Here is a 27,574-nt window from a genome sequence, read left to right as displayed (position 1 = left end):
ACCAACTGGAATTGATGGCAAAACATTGCCATTATGCAGCAAAACAGCTTTAAGACTCGTCTTCGATGAATCAATGAACAGTCTCCACTCATTTGGATTGTGAACGATGTTGAGGGCTGCCATCACACCATCATTGTTGTTGCAGGCTACAAGATCACCTTCCATGAAGAAGAATGGGACAAGATCCTTTTGACAATCACGGGACATGGAAACCCTAACATCACCTGCAAGGAGATTCCACTGCTGTAGTCTGGAGCCCAACAACTAGACTAGAGCCAATCAACAATTTTAAGCATCATTTTCGTTCTCAGTGACCCAGAATTAGTAAAGTTTGACTACATTTATTTCAGAAGCATTTTGGAGGGGCTTATCAGAGGATTATTAGTATTTGGAATTCTCTATTCTTGCAGATACTGGTAAAATCCACTTACTTGGATTCAAAATGGGAAAAGAACAATGAGACCAGTTTCACTGAGGGGATATGAATAGGGATAAGTGTTTAACTGTTATGTTTCTTGATCACATGCACAGGGTTAAATTGACCACTGCATTTTGGGTGGGGAAGAAATCTTCCCTGATGTACTTGGCAGAAACTCTGCTGTTTTCCCACCTTTCTTTGGAGGACCAAACAGGAATTATCAGATAAGACCAGGTGGTCACACCCCGTGCTATCAATTTCCAGCCCTTGCAGAAGTTGGGTGCTTGTGAAACTTGGTCCTTCCTGTCTGTTCTCATGTGTGTACTCACCAGCAATGGCTTGCCCAGTGCTATTTTGTTAAACAAGGACAGTAATTAATTTTATGCATAGGCTCACTTGACTTGCCACAGCCTTTCACTGCTGCAGGGGAAAAGTGCTAAAAAGAGGAGATATAGACCTCATTTAGACTAGGGTGACCAGATAGCAAGTGTGAAAAATCAGGATGAGGCATAATAGGCACCACCTATATAAGACAAAACCTCGAATACTGGGACTTTTCCTATAAAACTGGGACATCTGGTCACCCTAATTTAGACATATCTTAGTGAATGGAAATTCCCAGCTAAAACCAATGTGCACAATAAATTGCTCTTCCCTTCATCTAAATTTCTGTTTATGCACATATTTCAAATACCCTTCCCTTCACCACCCACAAACACTTTAGATAAACAAGGCTGTATAATTTTTGCATTTGCTCCCCTGCTGTGTTATGTGGCTGACTGAATCTCCTGTGTTGAGCTCAGTAGGGTGGATAATAAGGGCCAAGTTATAGATTCATAGATGTCAAGGCCAGAAGGGGTCATTGTGATCACAGTCTAACTTCTGTATAACACAGGCCATAGAGCTTTCCCAAAATAATTATCAGAGCAGATCTTTTAGAAAAAATCCAATCTTGATAGATGAATTAGGGCTGCTTCAGCAGAGGCACATTAGAATATAGGCAGGAGAGAGGGAGCCTTTTCCCTATATGGGAGCAGCCCATAATCTGGCTCTAAATGCTTGGCAACTGCTGCTGCCAGCAGCACTAATGACCCCAGAAGTGCCATGTTTCCATCACCCTACACCCAGGACTGCTGTGGACATGGTGAAGGTGAGGCGAGAAACACTGGCTTGTGGCCACATGCTATACAAGTGCAGAAAGTCCTCCTCACAGCTGCAGAATGTATCATGATTTACAAAAGCACAATGCCTCAAGCCATCCCTACATTGAGGGCACACTTTATATCCCTCCATGAACTGCTCAGCCTGTGCAGAGTCATAACTGAGCCCTAAAACAGATTGACTTAAATTAACTGCAATATGTTTCAGTATTATGGTAATTAGTGTGAGACGAAAGATGATATGTATCAGAGGGATAGCCGTGTTAGTCTGTATCCACAAAAATAACAAGGAGTCCGGTGGCACCTTACAGACTTATTTGGGCATAAGTTTTCGTGGGTAAAAAACCTACTTTTAAGATGCATGGAGTGAAAATTACAGATACAGGCATAAATATACTGGCACATGAAAAGAAGGGAGTTACCTTACAAGTGGAGATCCAGTGTCGACAGGCCAGTTCAGTCAATCACTCCCAATAATTGATGAGGACGTGTCAATACCAAGAGAGGGAAAATTGCTTTTGTAGTGAGCCAGCCACTCCCAGTCCTATTCAAGCCCAAATTAATGGTGTTAAGTTTGCAATGAATTGTAGCTCTGCAGTTTCTCTTTGAACTCTGTTTTTGAAGTTTTTTTTGTTGACGGATGGCTACTTTTAAATCTGTTCAATGTCCAGGGAGACTGAAGTGTTCTTCTACTGGCTTTTGTATGTTACCATTCCTGATGTCTGATTTGTGTTCATTTATTCTTTTACGTAGCAACTGTCCGGTTTGGTCAGTGTACATGGCAGAGGGACATTGCTGGCACATGATGGCATATATCACATTAGTAGATATGCAGGTGAATGAGCCCTTGATGGTGTGGCTGATGTGGTTGGGTCCTGTGATGGTGTTGCTAGAATAGATATGGGGACAGAGTAGGCAATGGGGTTTGTTCCAGAGATTGGTTCCTGGGTTAGTGTTTCTGTGATGTGGTGTGTAGTTGCTGGTGAGTATTTGCTTCAGGTTGGAGGGCTGTCTGTAAGCAAGGACTGGCCTGCCTCCCAACGTCTGTGAGAGTGAGGGATTGTTTTCCAGGATAGGCTGTAGATCATCGATGATGTGCTGGAGAGGTTTTAGCTGGGTGCTGTACGTGATGGCCAGTGGTGTCCTGTTATTTTCCTTGGTGGGCCTGTCCTATAGTAGGTGACTTCTGGGTATCTGTCTCCCTCTGTCAATCTGTTTCCTCACTTCCCCAGGTGGGTATTGTAGCTTTAAAAACGCTTGACAGAGATCTTGTAGGTGTTTGTCTCTGTCTGAGAGATTGGAGCAAATGCAGTTGTATCTTAGGGTTGGCTGTAGATAATGGATTGTGTGATGTGTCCTGGATGGAAGCTGGAGGCATGTAGGTAAGTATAGTGGCCAGTAGGTTTCCCGTATAGGGTAGTGTTTATGTGACCATCACTTATTTGCACTGTAGTGTCCAGGAAGTGGATCTCTTGTGTGGACTGGTCCAGGCTGAGGTTGATGGTGGGGTGGAAAATGTTGAAATCCAAGTGGAATTCTTCAAGGGCCTCCTTCCTATGGGTCCATATGATGAAGATGTCATCAATGTAGTGCAAGAAGAGTAGGGACACTAGGGGATGAGAGCTGAGGAAGCATTGTTCTAAGTCAGCCATAAAAATGTTGGCATACTGTGGGGCCATGCAGGTACCCATAGCAGTGCCGCTGACTTGAAGGTATAAGTTGTCCCCAAATCTAAAATAGTTGTGTGTGAGGACAATGTCACAAAGTTTAGCCACCACGTGTGCCGTGGTCTCATCAGCGATACTGTTCCTGACAGCTTGTAGTACATCTTTGTGTGGCATATCAGTGTAAAGAGCTTCTACGTCCATGGTGTCCAGGATGGTGTTTTCAGGAAGATCACCAATGCATTGTAATTTCCTCAGGAGGTCCGTGGTGTCTCGAAGATAGCTAGGAGTGCTGGTAGTGTAGGGCCTGAGGAGAGAGTCCAAATAGCCAGATAAACCTGCTGTAAGAGTGCCAATACATGAGATTATGAGGCGTCCAGGGGTTGGGGCTGACCACAAGTTACCTTGGGCTGTTGTTATAGAATGGTTCAAGGAGAGCTAGTAATGAACTGGCTTTGACCGGTCAGACTGGCTTGCAGCCACTCGACTGGATAAACAAAAAAAGAGATAAGGAAGGCCAGAGAGTAAGTGTGGGAATGGACAGCAGTTGTTTCCTGCCAAAGCCTGCTTGTGTGTGAATACACCCCCCCTTAGAAGGCGATTAGGATAAAAGCAGCTTTATATCACTTTATATCACAGTTTGGGAACCACTTTATATCAGTGGTTCCCAAACTGGGGTTCGTGAACCCCTGGGGGTTCACAAAATGTTACAGGAGGCTTCCGGGAAAAAATTCCATAATAGTGGACAGAGCTGTCCATAGGGACCCCAAGCAGCACGGAGCCTTGGGGACTTCCAAGAGCTAAGCAGATCAAAGCAAGCATCTCTATCACACTGAGATTTAAACTTCAAATCTCCTTATATGAAATAGAAAGGGAGATGGATATTTTTTTGCTGTTTTTTAAATTAAATAGGCTGCTAGTGTTGGTTTTAAATTATTATGAAGAATAAATTTAAGCTTTGTTGTAATGTGCATTTTTTGCCTGGACTGCTCAAGACCTGCATGCTTGTGTAGGAGGAACTCTTTGAGTTGGCTTCTTAAATACCTTCATGCTGTTTCACATCTGATACTCCTTGATGAAACATAGGAGCCAGAAGCACCCAGTACTGCCACGTGCTGCCCTCGTATCATAGAATCTTAGAATATTAGGGTTGGAAGGGACCTCAGGATGTCATCTAATCTAACCACTTGCTCAAAGCAGGACCAATTCCCAGCTAAATTGGTACATTATCACCACCACCCCCGGCATGTCCTCCCCTTTTTTTCCAGCAGTGTTCCCCCGTCCACGGGAGTTTTGACCCTCCACCTCTTTTTTCTACTGGCACCTCTGATAGGAGCCTTGTCTTATAACAGGCTTAATCAAAAGTGATACAAGCTACAAAAGTGAGATCTTGGAAGAGTGTTGCCATTTTCATAATGTAATAAAATACCGTAATGATAAATAAAAATTAATAAATAGTGTGTAATAAGCATGTCATAAAAACAAATTTTATATTTCCAAGATCACTGCTTTTATAATTTATGCTGAGGTAAGGGAGAAAATCCCTGGAAATATTCATTTTTAGGAGAGGGTTCACAAGACTTTACATTTTAGTAAAGGGTTCGCAGGTTGTTAAAGTTGGGGAACCACTGTTTTAGATTAACAGTCTCACCTGCGGACCCTGGCCTTGTGGCTGCCCAGGAATTCCCCACGCTGGAGCAGTGCCTGTTATGAGCCCTCAGGGACAAGGCTGGAGAGTCCGGGACTATCTGTAGCAGAAGGGGCGTAAACATTGATTCTTCCTTGCTTGGTTGCTGGAAAGCACATATTTAGTAATGTGTGAAGGCTGGGAAGCTTATTTTACTTTGGCAATAAAACCAGTTATACTCATGCATCTGGTGTGGTATCACTGAGTGTATCTGAACCCTCCCCTTTTGGCTTGACACCAGGGTTTCCAGGTTTCTGGATTTTAAGTAGCAGATAGAATACCCCTGGTCAGGGCTCTAGGGTGTGTGTCTGTGTAGATTTGTTCCTGTGATATAGCAGGAAGTTTCTTGAGCAATTGGTGTAGGTTCTTTTGGTACTCCTCAGTGGGATCGGAGGATAGTGGCCTGTAGAATGTAGTGTTGGAGAATTGCCTGGAAGTCTCCTGGTCATAATCTGACCTATTCATTATGAATACAATACCTCCTTTGTCAGCCCCTTTGATAATAATGTCAAGAGTTGTTTCTGAGGCTCTGGATGGCATTGTGTTCTGTATGGCTGAGGTTATGGCGCAAGTTATGCTGTTTGTTCACAATTTCAGCCTGTGGACATCTGCAGAAGCACCATATGTAGAAGTTCAGTCTGTAATTTTGACCGTCAGGAGGAATCCATGCAGAATTCTTCTTCTTCCTGTGGGTCACTGCACTGTTCAGTGGTGTGTTGAAAATATTCCTTGAGTCAGAGACAGTGAAAATAGGCTTCCAGATCACTGCAGAACTGTATCATGTTCGTGAGGGTGCTAGGGCAGAAAGAGAATCCCTGACATAGCCCGGCGGAAGAGTCTGTCCTAAGTGTGTGGTTGGATAGGTTAACAATATTGTTGGGTGAGTTAAGGGTACAACTGTTGTTGCTCCCTGTGGCATGAAGGAGTTTAAGATAGTTTACTGTCCTTTTTCCTCTGTAGAGAAGTAAAGTGTGCATTGTAAATGGCTTGTCTTATTTTTGTAAAGTCCAGCCATGTGGAAGTTTGTGTGGAAAGTTTGTGTGGTTTTGTATAAGAGTCTCCAGTTTTGAGAGCTCACTCTTGTTAAAGGTGATATGTGTCCAATGAACACAGAAGAAATACTCTATATGAAAATATTTGTTCTTATTTTATCTATTTATCTTTGTACCTGACAGCCTTTTCCTGCCTCTTTAGGGCTTCAATTAACACAACTACACAATATCTTTACATTTAAAATATTTCTATTTTTAAATGCTAAATGTATGTTTCTTGGAAGAACAGTGAGTATCTTCATACATCCACAAAGCAAATATTCTTTACTTATAGTTGCATTCAGAGGCTCTCTGGGCTGGTTTTCTTGTTTTGTTTCTGTGATTTCAGTTGCAATATATTCCCAGATGGTGACAGAAACTAACCTAAGCAGAAGGAAATTAAAACAATACTGGCTGTAAGTCCTTTTTAGCATGATAGAGTGCACATCACCTGAGAAATTCTTGAGATGCAAAATATCTTTCAGATTCAAATTACCAACCTACTCAAGAATCCGAAAACTGGGAATGTGTTAATATCACAACATAATCTCAGCTGTTCAAAGGACATTAAAATGTCATATTGTATTTGTCTGGGACTTCCCTGACAAATTTTATTTTTAATCAGAATATGAATTTGAGGTTTGACATAAATGTCTCAGCTCCTTGAAAATCAACATACTTTAAAATATAGTCAGAGAATTTTACAGAATGGTTGTTATGAGTGTAAAAAAAATAGCAGCTTTGAAATACTTTTGCATTGTGCTTGAAATTCCACCCAGTGCAGAGGACTTATTCCAGGCTCTCCACACCACTTAAACCTCAGATTAAGAACTAGGACCCAGATCCTGCAAAGATTTAGGCCTGGTATGTCACTCAGGGATGTGGAAAAATTCACACCCCGGAGAGCGGTAGTTTAACCAATCTAAACTCTAGTGTATACACCACTAGGTCAACAGAAGAATTATTCCATCAACCTAGCCTACCATTTATTGAGGGGGTGGATTCACTACAACAACTCACTACAGCAACAGAAACCCTCCTTCTGTTGCTGTATTAAGTGTCTACACTACATTGCTACAGTGGCATAGCTGCAGCACTGCAGTTGCGCCACTGAACCACCTGAAGTGTAGACTGGAACTTTATATGCAAGTAGTCCCCCCTAAAGTTAATAGGATTATTTATGTTTAAAGTTAAGCATTTGCATAAGTGTTTGCAGGATCGGGGTCTAAATGCCAAACTCACTGAAGTCAATGACAAAACTCCTTTAGGCTACTCTGGGCTAGGATTTTGTCTCTAAGGGCTTAAGTGGTGTGGGCAGCTTTGCAGGGTCATCTGCAGTGGGGTGAATATCAACTTTTAAAACATTCAAAAGAATGGAAATGGGGAAAAACGTAAGTTTTTCCATCTACTATGATACATCTGCACTCTGTGTTGTACATTCTAAAACTAAAGCCAGTTATTATTAGAGTGTAAAAGTTAGTGAATAAAGTATCAGGAGTGGTAGGGAGAGGCTAATTATGTATTTACCTAAGTAAAAAGAGGTGTGGTCTAGTTGTCTGAGTACAGAACTGAGAGCCATGAACTCTTAAATTCAAAGCCCATCTCTGACAATGACTTGCTGTGTGGCCATCATCACTTGGTATAACATTTTCAAAAGCTCTTAAATGGCTTAGGAGCCTAAAGTCCCATTTTCAAATGACTTAGAGACAGATTTTTATCTAAATATGCAGAGAAGTGCCTAGTGCAGTGGAAAAAACAGTAAAATTTTTAAATACAATGAGAAAAAGCATTTTGTTTCAATTTTTTTCATTGAAAACTTAAAAACCTGAAATTTTTGAATGAAACTTTGTAAGAAAATTTAAAAAAACTGAACAGCGCTAGTGCATTAATTAAACCAGATTACAGATGTGTTTATTAAACTGTGATAATACCTTTTCGTCCTTTATTTTAGAGATGGGGAACTGAGGCATAGATAAATTTAGCTCCTGCAAAAATGTATGCACGTTACACTTCAGATATGGTGGGCTGTTCCAGTGGATTCAAGTTAAACACATGATTTCATTGGGATTCCTCACCACAAGTGTAAATATATCTTTGAAAGCTCAGACCCTGTGTGACTGCAAGATAGTGGCAGAGCTGGGACTAGAACCCAGAAAGCCTTGCTCCTGTCTGGCCTTTCCTCACCTCTCTCTAATAGCGATAATGCCCACACCAAGACAAAAGCTCATTTACCACTCGGGTGCAAAGTGATGCAGAGACGGATCAAGACAAAAACAATCACGATCTGCTGCTGGCTTCAAAATGAGTAGTAACAAATAAACCCTGGCGTGCTTACAAGTAAATGATGGGCGCACTAAAGAACAACAACAACATGTATATGGGGGTAATAATTTACCCTCAGGCTGGATTTAACAGTCCCAACCTCCTTCAGACCTGCGCACTGTCGCTCCTGGGCCTGCCTCATCACTTCTCTTCGCAGGCAGCCTGTGCCGCAGCCTCTGTCAGGGGAGGACTTTCGCGTGGCGTGCGGCCGCCCCAGATCCTACCTCTGCCCTGCGCTGACAGAGGTGTAGCGGCGGGCGCGTGGGGGGAAGCCTGTGCGGAGCCCTCCCAGGGAGGAGGCGGGCGCTGCTGGGGGAGGAGGAGCAGAGCTGGAGCAGGTGGAGGAAGCGGACGGGCTCCGAGGTAGCAGCAGGGGCTCGGCTCCGGCGCTGGACGCGGGAGCGTGGCTGCTGGCTGCACTGCCTGGCCTCCAGGTGCGGCTGGAAGCTGGCGGCACCCAGGTGAGCTGCTGTGGGGTGGGACTGAGCCACAGCGCCCAGGCAGGAGTCTGGCTGCCCCTGCTCCGCTCGCTGGGCTGCCGGGCGGGTTCTTCTGCTGGCTTAACCCCCTTCCAGGCCGTGCCCCCGGGGACTGCTGGCGGGGCTGCCCTTGGGGCGCCCTTCCCGTGGCCCTGGGCGAGCCTCTCACCCCCTGCCTGCTGCACGGTGGGAGCGGGGCGGCCCCTCGCCTGCTACCCCGGCTGTGTCCTGCCGCCTTACGCGGGGCAGGCTGCGGGGAGGCCGCTGGTGGCTCAGTGCAGCGAGCGCTCGATACTGGGGCGGCCCCGCTCTCCTCTCCTGGCCGGGGGTGGGGTGAGGGGAGTTGTGTGTAGCATTAGTCACGGGGCGCTTTGCAGACTAAGCGGCATTGCTTGGGTCGAGGGCTGCCGGGTTAATCCTATAGCCGTAGGCTAAAGGCGGCTGGAAACTCCGATGACTCACAGTGGCTTAAAAATGAGTTTTGTTGCAAATGCAAACGCAAACATTCCCTCTTGGTGAGCTGGGCACGTTCTGAGTTGCTAGGACCTGTTGGCGTAATGTGTGGTTTGCACCCATTATCTGGCTTCAGAGAACTTTCCTGCAACAGGTCCAGGCTGGAAGCTCAGCGTACCATCCGCAGGGCTTGGAACCCAGCATGCCTGATGTAGTTTAGTCGGTGCTAAAAAGGTGCTTATGGTAGAGTTGCCAACAGTTCCTATTACAAGGGGTGGCCCTTATTTCCTCATCTCTGTGTACAACGAGATCAGGACTTGCCCAGTGCTGCAAAAAGCAGCAAGAAATAGTTTTGGCAAGTGTCGGTGAGTACTGCTTATTACCATTGGTCATATTAATTATAATAATGATGATATGGAGTGGAGAGGTGGGGTGCTAAGAAAGCAGTCCCACATTTTTGACAATGTTGGCAACCCTAAAAATAGCATGCCCATCGGTCAGAGGAGAGTTTCTGTAGTAGTCCTTAGGGGAGAATGGACCTAACATCTGACCTTGCAATCAACATTCACTCCTCCTTTCAGATCTCTCTTTGGTTTGTGTGGCTGCAGATAGAGGGCGGGACAGAGCAGCTCAGTAAGGTGAGCCCAGAAACCTGTTGTGGTTGAGGGAAAGTAGGGGGAGAATTGTACAGAAAAAACTTAGTCTAGTCTGACCTGGAAACAATGGCCCCTTCTTGGCATTAGAATCAGTGGATCTGAGTGGGTGCCTTGTGCTCTCTTTTAAAAATCATCACTTTCCAACTAACTTTGAGCCTTTTTGGTGTTTGAATTACAAACTAGACGTTCAAAGGTGCTTCCTGGCATTTTTCTAGTTAGATGAGAATTAGATATTAAAGCAGAAGTCTGAGAGGCTTTTTAAAGTTGAGGGGTGCAAAGAACTAGATGGTTTAAAAACATTTGCCTCAGTGACAGCAGTGTAGTAGTAAGATATTCTGTAAGCCCCTTAAACATACCTCCAGCCCCCTCAGGGTTTGCAGCCACCATTTATCTGAGAAACTGAACTCTATGAACATCACTGCTCAGGTCAGCAGATTTGGGGAAACTGGTTTGAGTAATAGTGTGTAGTGAGATCTGGGTCCTTTAACCTCTTAGGTGACCAGCTTGAATCCAGCCCAGGTCAATGATGACTGAAAGCTGTTTCCATCCAGAATTAATGGGGGAGGAGAGGTGAATTGGCCCGTTTCTCTGTGGAAAGTTCACATTACAGAAAACACCATGATAATTGGTACGTTTTGAGCTTGCGAGTAATAGAGAAGCCCAGGAATAAATGAGCATGGAGAACGACCGGCTCTTGTATGCCTAGGAGGTGGCTATCATGGGTAGGCTGTGGGCACATCATTGGGGTGATGTGGAGAAGCTTCTCCTGCTTCTGTCTGTGCTGTACTTTGTCTGTAGATGAAAAAGCACTTCAATTTTCAGTATGTTGTTAATCTGCCGCTTTCCATGAGTCCTAGAATTGTATTTAGTTAGAGGTATTTAAAATAAATTATCTGATAAGTTTGCTGCTGTGAATGGCTAGTAGCATGTGGATCTGAGACTGGGATCTGAAATCAATTCACATGGCCGACTACATATCTGTTGGCTTATTTCTAATTTTTATTTCTGCAGGAATGTATAGCTACAGACTCTGGTGCATGTTTTATTCAGACATAACTTTCACACCAGATGCAAAACATTAATTTCCTTTTATCTCCAAAGATGTTAGACTGTTTCTCGCCTGCCCCCTTCTGTATTTTGCTGTGAAGAGGTGAGTCACCACTCTGGGCAATGCCCCACTGATAGGGAGTCACTAGTGAGCCTGCATAGTGGTGGGTTAAATGCTGTTTCCTTTATAATCTCGCCTCTGTGTGGCAAATCTCCAAATGTTCAATAAACTCCTTTTTGGCTTGAATTTTTTCATTCTTTGTCAAAGGCAGGAAGACAGATTTTTGTTTTTTATTTTGGGGTATGAAAGGAACCGGTTTTGGCAAAGATTTAAATCTTTGTACTTGTGATCTCTCATAGCTCAAAAATGTCTTGTTGCAGACATTTCAAGCTGGTTTATGCAGACTTGTTCATAAGACCAGTTTTGTCACAGTTTAGGTCGTGATCCTGTAACCATGCACAGACAGACGCTGCACATAAGCTTGCAAGAGCACATCCTTAGTTTTCAGTTTAATTACTAAAGATCACATGCTTAAAGAGATGCTGTCAGGTGAACCTAGATTTTCTTAGTAATATTTGACAAAACCTAATGGCAATAGAAATGTTACCACTGAAATAAAAATATGTATGAGAACAGTTTATTTTTAAAAGCTATCTAGCGTTCTAATATAGTGGCTGAAAACCAAACATTGCAGTTATTTTCCTAATGCATCCAATCAGAAACTGAAAGATTTAAGAACTGAATGGTTTGTTTACATTGCTCAAACAGATAGAAATGCAAGAAGTGGATAGTCTAAAGTCCTGAGCCTACAAAATCTTACAGCTGTGCTTAACTTTACCCACGTGAGTAGTCCCACTGCCTTTGATATGAGTAAAATTAGGCAGATGTGCGTTTGCAGCACAAGAACCTAAAAGGTGAAAAATAAACTCAATTTCTAAAAATCTAAGGTGCTAGCAACTTAGGTTAACTTTTTTTTTTTCTTTTTTAAAATATGAATTTTAACTTGTCAGTGTCCCGTTACTGTTGAATTTCTGTGTGGTTGCCTGGTGTTGGACATCTGACAAAAACAACAATTATAAGGTGTTAGGGGGCTTATTCCTTCACCCTCTCACTTCTCTGGTCCTTCTCGCATGAACAGAGAGCAACAATACCCGAAGTTCAAAGGCGCAAACAATTCGATGTTTATTGGGGTGAACTTCCAACAAGCATGATTCCAGTTTCCTTCCTTAGTGTCCCCCTTCCCAGCTCTGACACCACAGAGCCTGCCTGTGTCCCTGTTCCTGTTCCCATCCCCTGTTCCCATTTTACCCTTTAGCAAGACATGCTTCCAATTCCCCCATCCCCAGTCCCTGTTCCCATTCCCCCACCCTTTCTGATTGACTGCAGACTGTATAGTAAAACCTGAGTTTTGCTTAGCTATTCCTTAACCAATCATTTTACTGAAATTTAACTAACCAATCCTAATATACTGTAACATGGTTATTTAACCAATTATATTCCACCACCTTCATTGGTTTACACCCAACAAAATTAATTATACAGCAGACAGAAACAATCAGAACCAGACAAAGACCATGCAAATAAACATACAAAACAATACAGAAGTGAGAATTTCACTACTACATCTATACAGACATAAGGGTTCTCCAGCTGTGTCTATTGATAAGTGAGTTCTTGCCAGACAGGATGCGATCAAACTGTTTCCTTTTACATCTTCTAGGCTTTTCCCTTTCTCTTTAGGTGATAGGAATATCAGGACAGGATTGTATTCCTAATAGCCCAACAGCACCTTATTTCAATGTGACTAGTTTGGAATGTGAGGATGTGAGCGTACACTTCCCAGCTTATGGCTGCCTAACTACATCTTAGCTGAAGGTCTTAGCCTGTCACAGTAAGAGAAGGCCATTACACAGACAGTGATCTTTGATACTTTCTTTTATACCTCTATAACTAGCTAAGTGATAAGAATACACCTAAATTCTTAAAGTATAGGCCTTTGCAGACAGGCCTGAATATCTATATCCTAACATAAGGTCTTCTGGCAGTTCATCAGATTTTTACTTTCTGTGGGACATGTAGCTCTGTGAGCCATCTAGTCAGTTAATTGTTGGTGATTAAGGTCCTGATCCTACAGACGCTTACAGATGTGTAGTCCCATTGTACAAACAGTACTTACGTACGTAAGTGTTTGCAAGATTAGGATCTGGGTTTATTGCTTCTGCAGACCGTTTTAAACTTTCTAGATTTTGCCAAGATAACTGATAGGTGAGTCTTGTAATGTTGGTGAGGTGTTTAGCAGTTATCCCCTCCATGAGACCTTTCCTACCCAGATGAAGTGGCCCAGGCAGCCTCCAGAGTTACATCAGAAATCTCAATAGACCTTGGAGTACTTCACCCTGCATTCAGTCTTTTGATGCAGAGGATTCCAAGGATTTTTGTTGATGCCGCAACATCTGAAGGATTTAACAAATAGGAAGTGTGTTACACCTTCTAGGGCCATGGATTAACCTTCAAAGGAAGGAGTGTTATAAGTCTTCAGGCCTATTCATGTTGCTGGGGAAAAAAATTCTGTTAGGCCTGAGGTCTTTGTGACCTATTGATCCTTCTCCAAATAGCCAGCAATGCTTGTAACTTCCATGGAACCTCACTCTCCTTTCAATGTGTTCCTTAATTGAGACACTTCAGAGTTGCCTCTAAAGGCTGTGGTGCGTTGGGGCGAACCAGGGTATTACAGGAGTTTATGAGAGGGAGCTGGAGTACAGGCAATTGAATGGAGGGGTCATGGGTAAGCTGAGGGCTTGGCTACACTAGAAATTTCAAAGCGCTGCCGTGACAGCGCTGCAGGAGCGCTGGCGCGGCAGCGCTTTGAAGTGTGAGTGTAGTCAGAGCGGCAGCGCTGGGAGAGAGCTTTCCCAGTGCTGCATGTAAACCACATCCTTTTCGGGTGTAGCGTGTAGCGCTGCCGCCCTGATTACACTGACACTTTACAGCACTGTATCTTGCAGCGCTCAGGGGGGTGTTTTTTCACACCCCTGAGCGCGAAAGTTGCAGTGCTGTAAAGTGCCAATGTAGCCAAGCCCTGAGATGATGTGTGTGCCTGGTTGAAAGAACGCTTTTTGGGAAGGGTGTGTAAGGATGCTGGCCACCTTCACTAATGAGAATGCGGAATGGAGTGTGTATCTTTTAAACTGTCTCTTTCACATATGTATATGTCCACCAGTTCTCTTGACACAGATGCATTTAATGATCATTTATTTTTGTTTTTTCCTCCTGGGCTTTTCCAAGTATCCTATGTTAAAGTGCCTAGATCAAATAAGGAATATAAAACATGCGTTCTTCATTGAAGGCTGAGGCCAGTTGAGGAATCTAAACTATGGTCTTTGTTGAAAAGAGACCATGAGACACTGAAATATATTAAGTGCTAATTTTTTAAACTACACTGTGAAAACTGTTTCACAAGAACATAAGAATGGCTGTACTGGGTCAGGCCAATGGTTCATCTCGCCCACTATCCTGTCTTCCAGCAGTAGCTAGTGCCAAAGGCTTCAGAGGGAATGAACAGAATAGGGCAGTTATGGAGTGATCCATCCCGTCTGGCAGTCAGAGGCTTAGGGACACCCAAGAGTTATAGCCATTGATGAATCTATCCCCCATGAACTTATTTAATTCTTTTATGAACCCAGTTATACTTTTGGCCTTCACAACAACCCCTGGCAATGAGTGTCACAGGTTGACTGTGTTGTGTGAAGAAGTACTTCCTTTTGTTTTAAGCCTGCTGCCTATTTTTTTTGGGTGACCACTGGTTCTTGTGTTCTGTGAAGGGGTAAATAACACTTCCCCATTCACTTTTTCCACACCATTCATGATTTTATAGACCTCTATCATATCCCCTCTTAGTCATCTCCTTACTAAAATGAACAGTCTGTCTTTTTTAATTTCTCCTCATATGGAAGCTGTTCCATACCCCTAATCATGTTTGTTGTCCTTCTCTGTATCTTTTCCAATTCTAATATATCTTTTTTTGAAATGAGGTGACCAGATCTGCATGCAGTATTCAAGATGCGGAATACCATGGGATTTGTATAGCGGCATTGATATTTTCTGTCTTATCTGTCCCTTTCCTGATGGTTTTTAACATTCTGATGGTTTTTTTGACTGCTGCTGCACATTGAGCAGATGTTTTCAGAGAACTATCCACAATGGCCCCAATTTTTCTTTTTTGAGTGGCAGTACCTAATTTACACCCCATCATTTTGTATGGGGTTGGGATTATGTTTTCCAGTGTACAAATCGTGTTCATCTATGTATCTGATTATTTGTTTTTACTATAGTTTCAACCAATGTGCCTGGTACTGAAATATGCTTATGGCCTGAAATTGCTAGGATCACCTCTGGAGCCTGTTTTTAAATTTAGTGTCACATTAGCTATCTGCCAGTCATCTGGTAAGAGGTTGATTTAAGTGATAGGTTGCATACCACAGTTGGTATTCTGCAATTTCATATTTGAGTTCCTTCAGAACTCTTGGGTGAATACCATCTGGTCCTGGTGACTTATTACGTTTACTTTATCAGTTTGTTCCAAAACCCGTAGCTGCGGGACAGGGGTGTGCAGTCCTTGCTCCAGCCACCCTCCCCAAGCCATAGGGCAGGGGTTGCAGGGTCCTGGTTCCTGCCATCCAGCCCCAATTGTAGGGCAGGGGCACACAATCCCGCCTCCAGCCCCGGCTTGAGCTGCTGAGAGCTGAAGTGGGGTAAAGTAATGGAATCCAAGACTGCCGTGACCTCTGTGACTAAATTGTAGCCTTATCTATAGGCTACAGTAGCACCCTAAATTTGGTCTCCAGGACCTCTCTTCTACCTTTCCCTATGTCATTACTGCCTACGTATACCAGGACTATCGACTCTTCCCCAGCACTGCACGTAAGTCTATCTAGATGTCTCAAGAGGTCTGCAACCAGCATGCAATTCACCATGAGATTCTTCCGGTCAGCACAAACCAAACTATATGTTTCTAATAATCAAAGCCCCCATTACTATTACTTGTCTGTTCCCAATAACTGGGGTCCCATACCCCAGAGGGGTATCCTCAAAGTGAGAGAATACAATGACATCATCTGGAAGGGATGGAAGTTGTGTCCCTGAGAGTCTCATCTGTGTACCTCTCTGTCCTCCACTTCAGACACTCTGGTTTCTTAGTGTTATGAAATTTTTGGAAGAAAATTCTTCTAACCTACATTACACACACACATCTTCAAATTGTTTGCTCAGACAAAAAGTTAGAGGGGAGGTCAAACAAAGGCTAACAGTGGAACTTTCAATGTATCCTCAACTCTAGAGACAGTATAATGCTGCCATGATATTTTGTGAACACCAGTCGTGAAGGTTTTTTGCTGTTGTCCTTGAAAACTTGCCTTTTAAAGTACTCAGGACTGGCTCTACCATTTCTGACGCCCCAAGCAGAAAAAAAAAAAAAAGCTGCCCGGGCTGTGCCGCCCCAAGAATGGACGGAATGCCGCCCCAGCCACGTGCTTCCTCCGCTGGTGCCTGGAGCCGACCCTGAAAATACTAGAGCCCTCACCATAAACTTCTTTTCTGTTTATAAGTGCAAATAGGGGTGGCTGGGTGGATGCTGAAAAGACCATCTGAGATGATGAGGTTATAGAGGTAGATTGCCATATTTCATGGCACACAGGCAGGAGTTTTGTGAAAACTACCTTTCCCCAGGCAAGGAGTGAATTTCGTACAGTAATCATCTGACTTTTAGAGGTTCTGAGGACCTCAGTGCAGGGGCTGCAGGTGCTCAGCCATAAATAGGCCATAAATGCTTTGGCAGAAACAGAGAGACTTCTTTATAAACTGGTTTGAGAAGGTTAAAGAAGTTGCAGTATTGCAACAAATCTGCTCAACAAACGTCCCATTCAGAAACTAAGGGCTTGTCTACACTTACAGCACTCCAGCGGCGCAGTTGCACTGATAAAACTGTGCTGCTGTAGTGCTTAGTGAAGATGCTGCCTGTGTTGACAGGAAAGCTTCTGCCATCAGTGTAGGTACTCCACCTCCCGAAGAGGCGGTAGCTATATTGACAGGAGAAGCCCTCCTATTGACACAGCACTGTCTGTCCTGAAAGTTTGGTTGGTGTAACTACGTCGCCCAGGAGTGTGGATTTTCCACATCCCTGAGTGATGTAGTTGTACTAACATGACTTTGTAGTTTAGACCCCAGGGCTAACATTTGCTCTCTGTAATACTAGTGTGTTCATCTCGTGCAGATTTTGCTTTGGGACAAGTGAGGAGTCGGGAAGGGGAGGGAATAGCTTGAATTCCTGTGTAGTAGTAAACTTGAGTTGCTAGAGCTTCTTGAGTTGCTAGAGCTTCTCGACTAGAGCTCTTGCTCAAGAAATTCTTGTCTTCTGTCATTCTTAGCCCAGGGAAAAGAAACTGGAATGCATAGGCTCTGGCAATTAAAAAAACAGATTATAAAGAGCTAGGCTGAATAATTGCCCTGGTATGATAGCACATTTGGCCACTTTTAAACTTAGCTATCTACCATGCCACTAAGGGGATCCTGATCATCTCTGTGGGCAGTTGATGGTGAAGTGAACAGACATCAAATAAAAGTCTTATGGAGTTACAACCTATTCAAAAGGCCCAGAAACTCAAGAAAGGCCAGAGCTGAAGGGAGACCTGTTTAACTCATTTTTTATATTTAGAAAAAACTTCAAACAGAGATTAGTTCAAAAGCTTTCTGAATTTACTTCCATTACATGGCATTGGCTCTCAATCTGTAGACCCCTGACCACCTATGATCTGTGGTACTGCTTCTGTCCAGGACTGTCAATTAATTGCAGTTAACTCATGTGATTCATTAAAAAAAAATTAGTTGCGATTAAAAAAATCTGAACTATAGACTACCAATTGAAATTTATTAAATATTTGGATGTTTTTCTACATTTTCATATTTACTGTATTCTGTGTTGCAGTTGAAATCAGTGTATATTATTTATTACAAATATTTGCACTGTAAAAATGATAAAGAAAAGTAGTAGTATTTTTCAAGTACTGTGGTGCCGTCTTTGTGTCCTGAAAGTGCAACTTACAAATGAAGATTTTGTTTGTTACATAACTGCACTCAAAAACAAAACCATGTAAAACTTCAGAGCCTACAAGTTCACTCAGTCCTGCTTCTTGTTCACCCAGTCACTAAGACAAACATTGTTTACATTTACAAGAGAAAATGCTGCCCTCTTCTTATTCATCAGCAAGCGAGAACAGGCATTTGCATGATAATTTTGTAGCTGACGTTGCAAGGTATTTACGTGCCAGATACGTTGAATATTTGTATGTTGCTTCATGCTTCGGCCACCATTCCAGAAGACATGCTTCCATGCTGATGACCCTCGTTAAAAAAAAAAATGCGTTAATTAAATTTGTGATTGAACTCCTTGGCGGAGAATTGTATATCTCCTGCTCTACCTGCATTCATGTTATAGCAGTCTCGGACGATGACCCAGAACATCTTCATTTTAAGAACACTTTCATTGCAGATATGATAAAATGCAAAGAAGAAACCAATATGAGCTTTCTAAAGATAGCTACAGCACTCGACCCAAAGCTTAAGAATCTGAAGTGCCTTCCAAATTCTGAGGCATGACGTGTGAGGCATGCTTTCAGAAGTCTTAAAAGAGCAACACTCCAATGCGGAAAATACAGAACCCGAACCACCAAAAAAGAAAATCAATCTTCTGCTGGTGGCATCTGACTCAGATGATGAAAATGAACATGTTGGTCTGCACTGCTTTGGATCGTTATCAAGCAGAACCCATCATCTGCATGGACGCATGTTCTCTGGAACGGTGGTTGAAGCCTGAAGGGACATATGACTCTTCAGCGCATCTGGTATGTAAATATCTTGCAACACCGGGGACAACAGTGTCATGAGAATGCATGTTCTCACTTTCAGGTACCACTGTAAACAAGAAGCAGGCATTATCCTCTCCTGCAACTGTAAAGAAAGTTGGTTGTCTGAGCGATTGGCTGAACAAGAGGTAGGACTGAGTGGACTTTCAGGCTCTAAAATTTTACATTGTTTTATTTTTGAATGCAGGTTTTTTTATACCTAATGCTACATTTGTAAGTTCAACTTTCATGATAAAGATATTGCACGTTACTTGCATTAGGTGAATTGAAAACTACTATTTCTTTTGTTTTTTTACAGTGCAAATACTTATAAATATAAAGTGAGCACTGTACACTTAAAATTCTGTGTTGTAATTGAAATCATTATATTTGAAAATGTAGAAGACATCTGAAAATATTTAAATGGTATTCTATTATTGTTTAACAGTGTGATTAATCGTGATTAATGTTTTTTAATTGCTTGACAGCCCTAATTTCAACACGCACAAGGTTGCAGAGCAGGCGTGAGACAGCCCCTCGATGGTCTGGATTCCCCTAAGCCCCTGCTGTCTGGGGCAGAAGCATCGAACTTAGCTTCACGCCCCCCCTCCCCCCGTGGCGTGGGGCCCTGGGCAATTGCTCTGCTTGTCACCCCCTAACAATGGCCCTGCACTTGTCACCCCCCGCCCCCAATCTATCCTCTGCAGCACCTCTCCCTGGGGTAACGAAACCAGATTGAGAGACACTGATCTAGACGAGTATCAGAGGGGTAGCCATGTTAGTCTGGATCTGTAAAAAGCAACAGAGTGTCCTGTGGCACCTTTAAGACTAACAGATGTATTGGAGCATAAGCTTTCATGGGTGAATACCAGGGGCGGCTCCAGGCCCCAGCACGCCAAGCATGTGCTTGGGATGGCATGCCGCAGGGGGCACTCTGCCGGTTGCCGGGAGGACGGCAGGCGGCTCCAGTGGACCTCCTGCAGGCGTGCCTGTGGAGGGTCCGCTGGTTCCACGGCTTTGGTGGAGCATCCGCAGACACGCCTGCGGGAGGTCCACCGGAGCCACTGGACCAGCGGACCCTCCACAGGGACGTCTGTGGGAGGTCCACCGGAGCCGCGGGACCGGCAACTGGCAGAGCGCCTCCCCGCAGCGTGCTGCCTGGGCGGCGAAATGGCTAGAGCCGCCCCTGGCGAATACCCACTTTGTCAGACGCATGTAATGGAAATTTCCAGAGGCAAGTATTAAATATGCAGGCAAGAATCAGTCTGGAGATAACAAGGTTAGTTCAATCAGGGAGGCTGAGTTCAAACTGATGTACCTCCTGGAAGACCTCGGTGTACCCGTTGAGAATCTCTGTAGCCATAAGCCACAGAGTTTTTCCTATCTGGGGAAAGAAATCAGAGTGAGTTAATTAGAAGTAAGGACAGATAGTTAAAAATAAAGGATAACCATGGTAGGGGGTCACTTGAGATAATGTGGCAATAAGAGATTGTTATGCAAAAGGAGTTTGAAGTGGGCCATTATGGTTAACAGGCAGACATGGTGTGTGTTTCAGATTGTTGCAGTGGGCCATGAAACCAGTATCCCTTTTAAATCCAAGGTGTTTAGTGTCTAACAGTGTTATCAATTCAAGTTTCTAGGCTCACCTTTTGAAGGTGTTGTGCAGGTTTCGTTTGCAAACAACGCTGCAAACATATTTAAAAAAAAAAAGTATAGGTGCTTTCACTTCTTTTCTAAGTCAGGTAGGTTTTTTTAAATAGGTATGGCCTTTTTTCCCAATTGTGTGATCGCACCTTTTTAGGCAGCTGGTAAATGTTCTTAAACAGTTCCCAGTTACATTCACATTATTATCTTTAGATTTTCTCCCAACTGATTTGACTCATAATTGTCTTCAGCTTTGTGAAATTGACTGTTTTAAAGCACCAAGTATGTTATTGTTAAGACAAACCTATGCTGTGTGATTTAGTGAATGGCCTTATAATAATGCATAGAGGCAGCCTTAACTCTAAACAGCTTTACAATGAGGTGATTAATCATTCTCCATCTTCATGTTGTGTTAACATAGGATTTTGCATTTAATTTCCTTGTTTGTCTTTTCTTTTGTTTTAAAGAGAATCAAAATAATGAAGAGGAACATTTGCAAAAATATTTCACTGAGTACATTTAACTTAATTTTTATGTTTGATTTTCAACCAGCTGAACAGGCTTTTGCTCCAGCGGGGTGGGAAATCTTTTTCTTCTGTGCTGAAATTCTGCTCAGGGTCCGCTGGTCGACGCAGCACTCCTTGCACCAGCTTGAGAGATTCTGCAGCAGATTTGAACAAATTAAAAAGTGAACAATTATTCAGCATTTTTTATTTAATTGGATAGTAAATTGATTGATTTTTTTTACTCTTTCCCCCCATCCCAAAACACTAGTGTGCTCCAGAATTTTGTATTTAAAACTCAAAACTACTTATAGAAATTTTGCAGAGAAGGGGGAAGAGAGAGAGAACAGAGCTAAAAGTTTTGGCAGAGGAGACATTTGGGGCTTTTGGCTCCTGGGAAAAGGCATTTAGATTTTGGAAACCAGGCAGGTGGTTGAGATTTTGGCACAGAAAAGGGAATGAATCTTCTTTTTACCTCTCTTTTGTGAAACAGCACAGAGTTGATTTGAAACTTGTGAAAGAGACTTTGAACTCGTATTTTTTCCATTCCCGCAACTCTTGATAGCAATCTATTGCCCAGTGCCCTACTGTTCCTGCAACCAACAGTGGTAGGATTGGTATATCGACTTCGCTGGATGTGTTTGTGCTAAAACAATGATCAGTGAGAGAGAGAAAAAATATATAAAGATAACCTTGCCATTAGGATTCTGAGTTAATTATTCATTTATATGAATGGGGGCAGTTTACTTTTCTCAGAGCTATTATTTTAGGCTGGCTGCAAACTCAGGAAGACAACTATGTATTAGTTTTATATCACAAAATAAATATGAAGATTTTCTGCATAACTAAAAGTGCTAGAAACATAAATGTAAAGTGAATGCTTGGATTCTGAAGCACAACTCTGTAGCAAGGGGTCGGTTCAGCAGCAAATTGCATGACTCAAGATACATAACAACATATGTTTGCAAATTTTAAACTTGATTCGTATTGGAGTGTTTGAACGTAATGAGTGTTTTTGGTTTGTGAAATTCTTCTAAAACATCTAAGAACCTTAGATTGTAATTCTTTCTTCTTATTTAAAGGTTAATATGGAAAAATAACTTTAGTTCTTAACAAATGCGCTAGAAAACTAAAATGTCTAGATAAGTCCCATGAAATGTGAGGGGAAAAAAGGAGAAAGGGAATTGGAAATTGATTAGACAAAATTTAGGTATTCTTAATCTAGGGAAGTCTGCCTCCTCAGATCAAAAAATAGAGTAGCAGAGAGTGGTTTGGCATGAACCTTTGTTTCCCCTTACCTATTTTTAACTTCAGCTACTGTACCAACAGAAACTAATCATCATCCTGGAAACAAATTAATCTTTTAATAACAACAAATGTTTGCATATTTTCCTTTCAAAATTATTTCTACTGTCACTTTTAAAATTAACCCTTTCCCACTTTGACTGTTTAAATAGGCAGGATTCGTCAAATTCCAAACTTTTCCTGAAATTTGTTACAAAATCATTAGGGGACAAATCTGCTCCTGGGTCCAGACCTATAACTCTCCATAACTTCAATGCGACCTGCTTGCATGCATCTGAGAGCAGACGTTGGCCTTAAGACATTACTTCATAAACTTGCAGCTAACCCTGCAGCTTGGCTCCTCTGAGGAAAATTTGGAAGGTTTAATCGTTATTCTTGTGACAGTGCTGCTAGAAACTGAATGAATTATTAATTTGACACATTGCTTAACAAATAGATCTATTAAACATTTGAGAAGTAGTCCAGTCTTTTTGGACTGGAAGGACTGTGTACAGCCTGTTTCTTCTGCATTACTCTCCTGGTCACAGATTTGGTATGGATTACACAGATAAGGGCTTGAGACCACCTCAGATAATTGCAGCTTTATAGCACCTTTCATCCCCAAACACTTGGATATGTCTTCATTGCAGTTAACCCAGGGCCTTACTGGGTGTTGTTCCTAACCTGAATCCACACACAAACCTCTCACCCAAGTTTGGCATTGCTTTCAGTTGGGGCTAACTCACTTGACTTCAGACTATTCACAGAAGTTCGAGTGGTGCTTTCATTTGGGCTCGAAACCGGCCCACTTTGCAGTGAGGATGCAGGCTAAATTCTCACGTGCTAATAGTCTTTCAGTACCATCCCACAATTCCTTCTGTGTGCCCAGGTGGATAGATGAGTTCTCCCACAATTCGCTGAGAAAGAATTGTAGAGTGGCTCAGCTTACTGCAGACAAAGAACCTTGGGATGTATCCCCAGAAGCCTGTGCAGCACCAACGAGGACAAGTGATTCAGGTCATTGCAGAGTGTCTGCTTACACTCAGGTGCCAATTACCCAGGCTACTCTTCAGTCAAGACATATTCTATGAAGACTGATTTCAGAGTAGTAGCCGTGTTAGTCTGCATCAGCAAAAACAATGAGGAGTCTTTGTGGCTTTATGGACTCCTTGTTTTTTTTTTCTATGAAGACTGTCCCTCATTTGGAAACTTGGTTGACCAGAGTTAGACACTTGAATCTGTATTTAGGCAAACAAGTAAGTGACCTGGTTTGCAGAGGTGCTGAGCATCTGCAACTTCTAAGTGCCTAACTAATCAACCAGATGTGAACATTTTGAGCTCTCTCCCATAATTTAGAAGTCACTGACTCAGTCTCTAGTAAAATCTCAGGTATGTTTTCAAAGCATTGCAGACAGTTCTAGCTATGCAATTTTCTGGTTGGAATGGGATTTAGTCATCTAAATCAGCGGTTCTCAACCGGAGGTAAACGTACCTCTGAGGTATGCAGAGGTCTTCCAGGGGGTACGTCAATTCATCTAGATATTGGCCTAGTTTTACAACAGGCCACATAAAAAGCAGTAGTGAAGTCAGTACAAACTAAAATTTAATGCAGAAAAAATGAGAAAGTAAGCAATTTTTCACTAATAGTGTGCTGTGACACTTCTGCATTTTTTATGTCTGATTTTGTAAGCAAGAAGTTTTTAATTGAGGTAAAACTTGGGATACTCGAGACAAATCAGACTCCTGAAAGGGGTATAGTAGTCTGGAAAGATTGAGACCCACTGATCTAAACCTCTGCCTGATTCTTTGAGACTATGCCCCCCATGGCAGGCTGTTAAAGGGGCAGGTACATCACCTGTTGTGGGATGCAGCAAATCTTTTCCAGTTCCTGCTGCTGCTGCCGATATGGAAACTAATCTTTGATAGGCTGCCCATCCGTAGGTAATGTCTGCTTGGGGTCTTGTGTTGGGGGTATAAGGAGAGCTTAGAGAATTCTTCTCTTCTCTCCCCCACTCCACTCCATGTTACAGATGCTACAAAACTGTTTGAAATGTGCAGGAAACTAAAAGTTAAGGAAGTGTTAGACCTTTGAGAAACAGAAACATTATCTGGATGAGGAGCAGGTAGTACAAAATGGAGGAGATGTAGCAACTAGTATAAGTAGCTATTTTATTTATTTTAATGTTTGTGAAAGATGCTGGATTGTGTACCCTGGAACTGTACTCTGGAGAAGTCAGAGAGAATAGTGCGCTCTCATGGGCTTCTCCGTTGGTACTGCCAACTAGGCTATTGTGACTGGGATCCAAATGGGGAGCCAGTTATGGTCACTCAGGATGAACTGCAAAGAATGGGGCAGACAATCCCCGAAAAGCTGGTGGATATTCTAATACTTAGATTTACCAAACCAGCACAAAACAGCTTCTTTATTACAGGTTTCAGAGTAGCAGCCGTGTTAGTCTGTATCTGCAAAAAGAACAGGAGTACTTGTGGCATCTTAGAGACTAACAAATTTATTTGAGCATAAGCTTTCGTGGGCTACAGCCCACTTCTTCGGATGCATAGAATGGAACATATATTGAGGAGATGTATATAACATCATACAGAGAGCATGAAAAGGTGGGAGTTTGCCCTACCTAAACTCTAGAGGCCAATTAAGTAAGGGGAAAAAAAAAATTTTGAATGATAATCAAGATAAGCCAGTGCAGACAGTTTGAATAAGAAGTGGTGAAGAAATAATTACAAGGGGGAGATAGATCAATGTTTGTAATGGCTCAGCCATTCCAGAGTACGTCTACGCTACGGGAACTTAATTCGATTTAATAAACGGTTTTGTAAAACAGATTGCTATAAAGTTCGAAGTGCACGCGGCCCCTAGACATTAATTCGGTGGTGTGCGTCCATCGGTCTGAGGCTAGCGTCGATTTCTGGAGCGTTGTGCACTGTGGGTAGCTATTCCAGTGCTATCCATAGTTCCCGCACTCTGCCCCTGCCTCTATGGAATTACTGGTTGAAGATCCACTGCCTGATCGGGCCCCCAAAAAATCCCCATTGTCGCAACAGGTCGATTTCTGGGTAAGATGCGTCAGACTTCCTTCCTCCGGGAAAGCAACAGCAAGACAATCATTTTCGCGCCCTTTTTTCCTGGATTGCCCTGGGAACGCACACTAGCAACGGCAACATGGAGCCCGTTCAGCTCGTTTTTTAGGCTGTCACGTATATCACTGGATGTTGTTAACGATGCGGACTGCAAGCGCTACAACAGCACAATGTCATTGTGCCTATGCATGACAGCAGAGATGGTTATCAAAGTCGTTCTGTACCGTCTGCTGTGCCATTGTAAATGTGGCAACGAGATGAACGTTATCTTCCATCTGTACCGTCTGCTGCTGTCATAGGGTGCCCCTGGCTGAGGTCGCGGGGCGCAAAGCAAAATAAGGAGAATGACTCCCCGAGTCAATCCTCCTTTATGGTATCTAAAAATAGAGTCATCTGCCTAGAAATGGGAAGTGTACTAGAGAATCCAGTGTACCAGAGAACAGAGAGCACAGCATCCGGTGGTCAGAATCCCACAGAAATGATGAGCTAATGCATTCTAGGGGGTGCCCCTGCAACAACCCCACCGCGTTGCTTCCCTCCCTCCCCCAAACCTTTCCTCGGGCTACCCGTGGCAGTGCCCCGCCGCGCCATTTGTGTGATGAAGTAATAAAGAATGCACGGATAAGAAACCTGACTTGTAGTGAGATATAAATGAGGGGACGGACACCTCAGCTGCTACATGATAGTCCAGGCAGACATTAAGCGGTGTGGGGAGAGCAGCCCAGCATCCCACTGCTAATGATAGTCCAGGCAGTACAGAATCTTTCTTTACACATACAAGGAAGGGGAATCTGATGGGGAGCTCCAGCCCTCAGTTGCTATGATGATGACATTTACAAGCCGTTGCTGATACCATCTACTGGGATGACCAGGAAATCATTCCTTTTTAACCAAGCGCCCCTGCCAGCCTCACGCTGAGGCCAGCCAGAGCACTCACGGCTCATGACAAGGACGGCTATCAGTCCTTCTGCTACTGTACCGTCTGCCCCCGGGGAGGGGTGGAGAGAGGAAGCTACTGTTTATGCTGGCAGCAACCGTTCTAGCAGCTGCAATGCAGTAGACATATGGTTGACATAAGAAAAGTCAAGAAAACGATTTTTTCCCTTTCTATCACGGAGGGGGAGGGAGGGTAATTGAGCAAGATAGACCTGGACAATGTTTTGACCCTACAGGCTTGGAGCCTCAGCCAAGAAGCAAATGATTTTCAGAGACTGCGCGGGTACTGTGGGATAGCTGGAGTCCTTCGGTACTTCCCTCCATCCCCATGAGCGTTCCATTTTGATTCTTTGGCTTTCCGTTACGCTTGGTCACACAGCACTGGTGCTGTTGACATCTGTATCAATAGCCTGGAGATTTTTTAAAATGCTCGGCATTTTTGTTCTTCTTTAATGGAGCTCTATGAAAAGATTTGTCTCCCCATTACAGTGTCAGATCCAGTATGCGCCGTAGCGGTCCATGCCTGAGCTCCCTTTTTGGATTTGGGACTCATCGCACCGGTGCTGATCAGAGCTCCACGCTGGGCAAACAGGAAATGAAATTGAAAAGTTCGCAGAGCAGGGGCTTTTCCTGTCTACCTGGCCACTGCATCCGAGTTCAGATCGCGTCCACAGGCAAGGTCACAGTGGACGCACTGTGGGATACCGCCCGGAAGCCAATACTGGTCCTATTTGCGGCCACACAACCCTAATATCCGATATGGTAATACCGATTTTTAGCGGCTAACTCTCTCGTTGGGAGGGAGTACGAAACCTGATTTAAGAGACCGTTTATATCAATATAAAGGACTTCATTGTGTGGACGGGTACAGCGTTAAGAATCGGTTTAACGCTGCTAAAATCAGTTTACATGCGTATGTATACCGGCCCCAGTCTCTATTTAACCTAAGGTGACTGTATCTAGTTTGCATATCATATTCCAGCTCAGATTTCTCGTTGGAGTCCTGTTTTTGAACGCTTTCTGTTGCAAATTGGCCACCACGCAGGTCTGTCATTGAATGACCAGAAAGGTAAAGTGCTCTCTACTGGTTTTTTGAGTGTTTATGATTCTGATGTCAGACCTTGTGTCCATTAATTTCTTTTTGGGTAGGACTGTCAGGTTTGGCCAATGTACATGGCAGAGGGGCTTGCTGGCCACATGATGGCATATATCACATTGGTAGATGTGCAGGTGAATTGAACCCTGATGGTATGGCTGATGTGAATTAATGGGAACTGGGAAGCTGGCCATTCCAAACA

The 27,574-nt window shown here is 43.3% G+C and overlaps 1 protein-coding gene across 3 annotated transcripts in view; it reads left to right on the top strand.

Annotated features, from left to right (window-relative positions):
- The first annotated feature begins 8,644 nt into the window (after positions 1 to 8,644).
- Positions 8,645 to 27,574, top strand: part of SH3BP2 (SH3 domain binding protein 2) — a 67,024-nt gene continuing 48,094 nt past the window's right edge. For 2 of the 3 annotated variants that reach the window (XM_032781048.2, XM_032781049.2), the window contains exon 1: positions 8,645 to 8,743. The gene's annotated coding sequence lies outside the window, so the exon portion shown is untranslated. Of the gene's footprint in view, positions 8,744 to 9,125; positions 9,580 to 27,574 lie in introns of those variants that run through there. The other variant, XM_032781050.2, reaches the window with a different exon arrangement.

This window comes from Chelonoidis abingdonii, chromosome 5 (genome assembly GCF_003597395.2).
Source record: "Chelonoidis abingdonii isolate Lonesome George chromosome 5, CheloAbing_2.0, whole genome shotgun sequence".
NCBI lineage: Eukaryota > Metazoa > Chordata > Testudines > Testudinidae > Chelonoidis > Chelonoidis abingdonii.
This window is presented reverse-complemented; position numbering and strand designations above follow the sequence as displayed.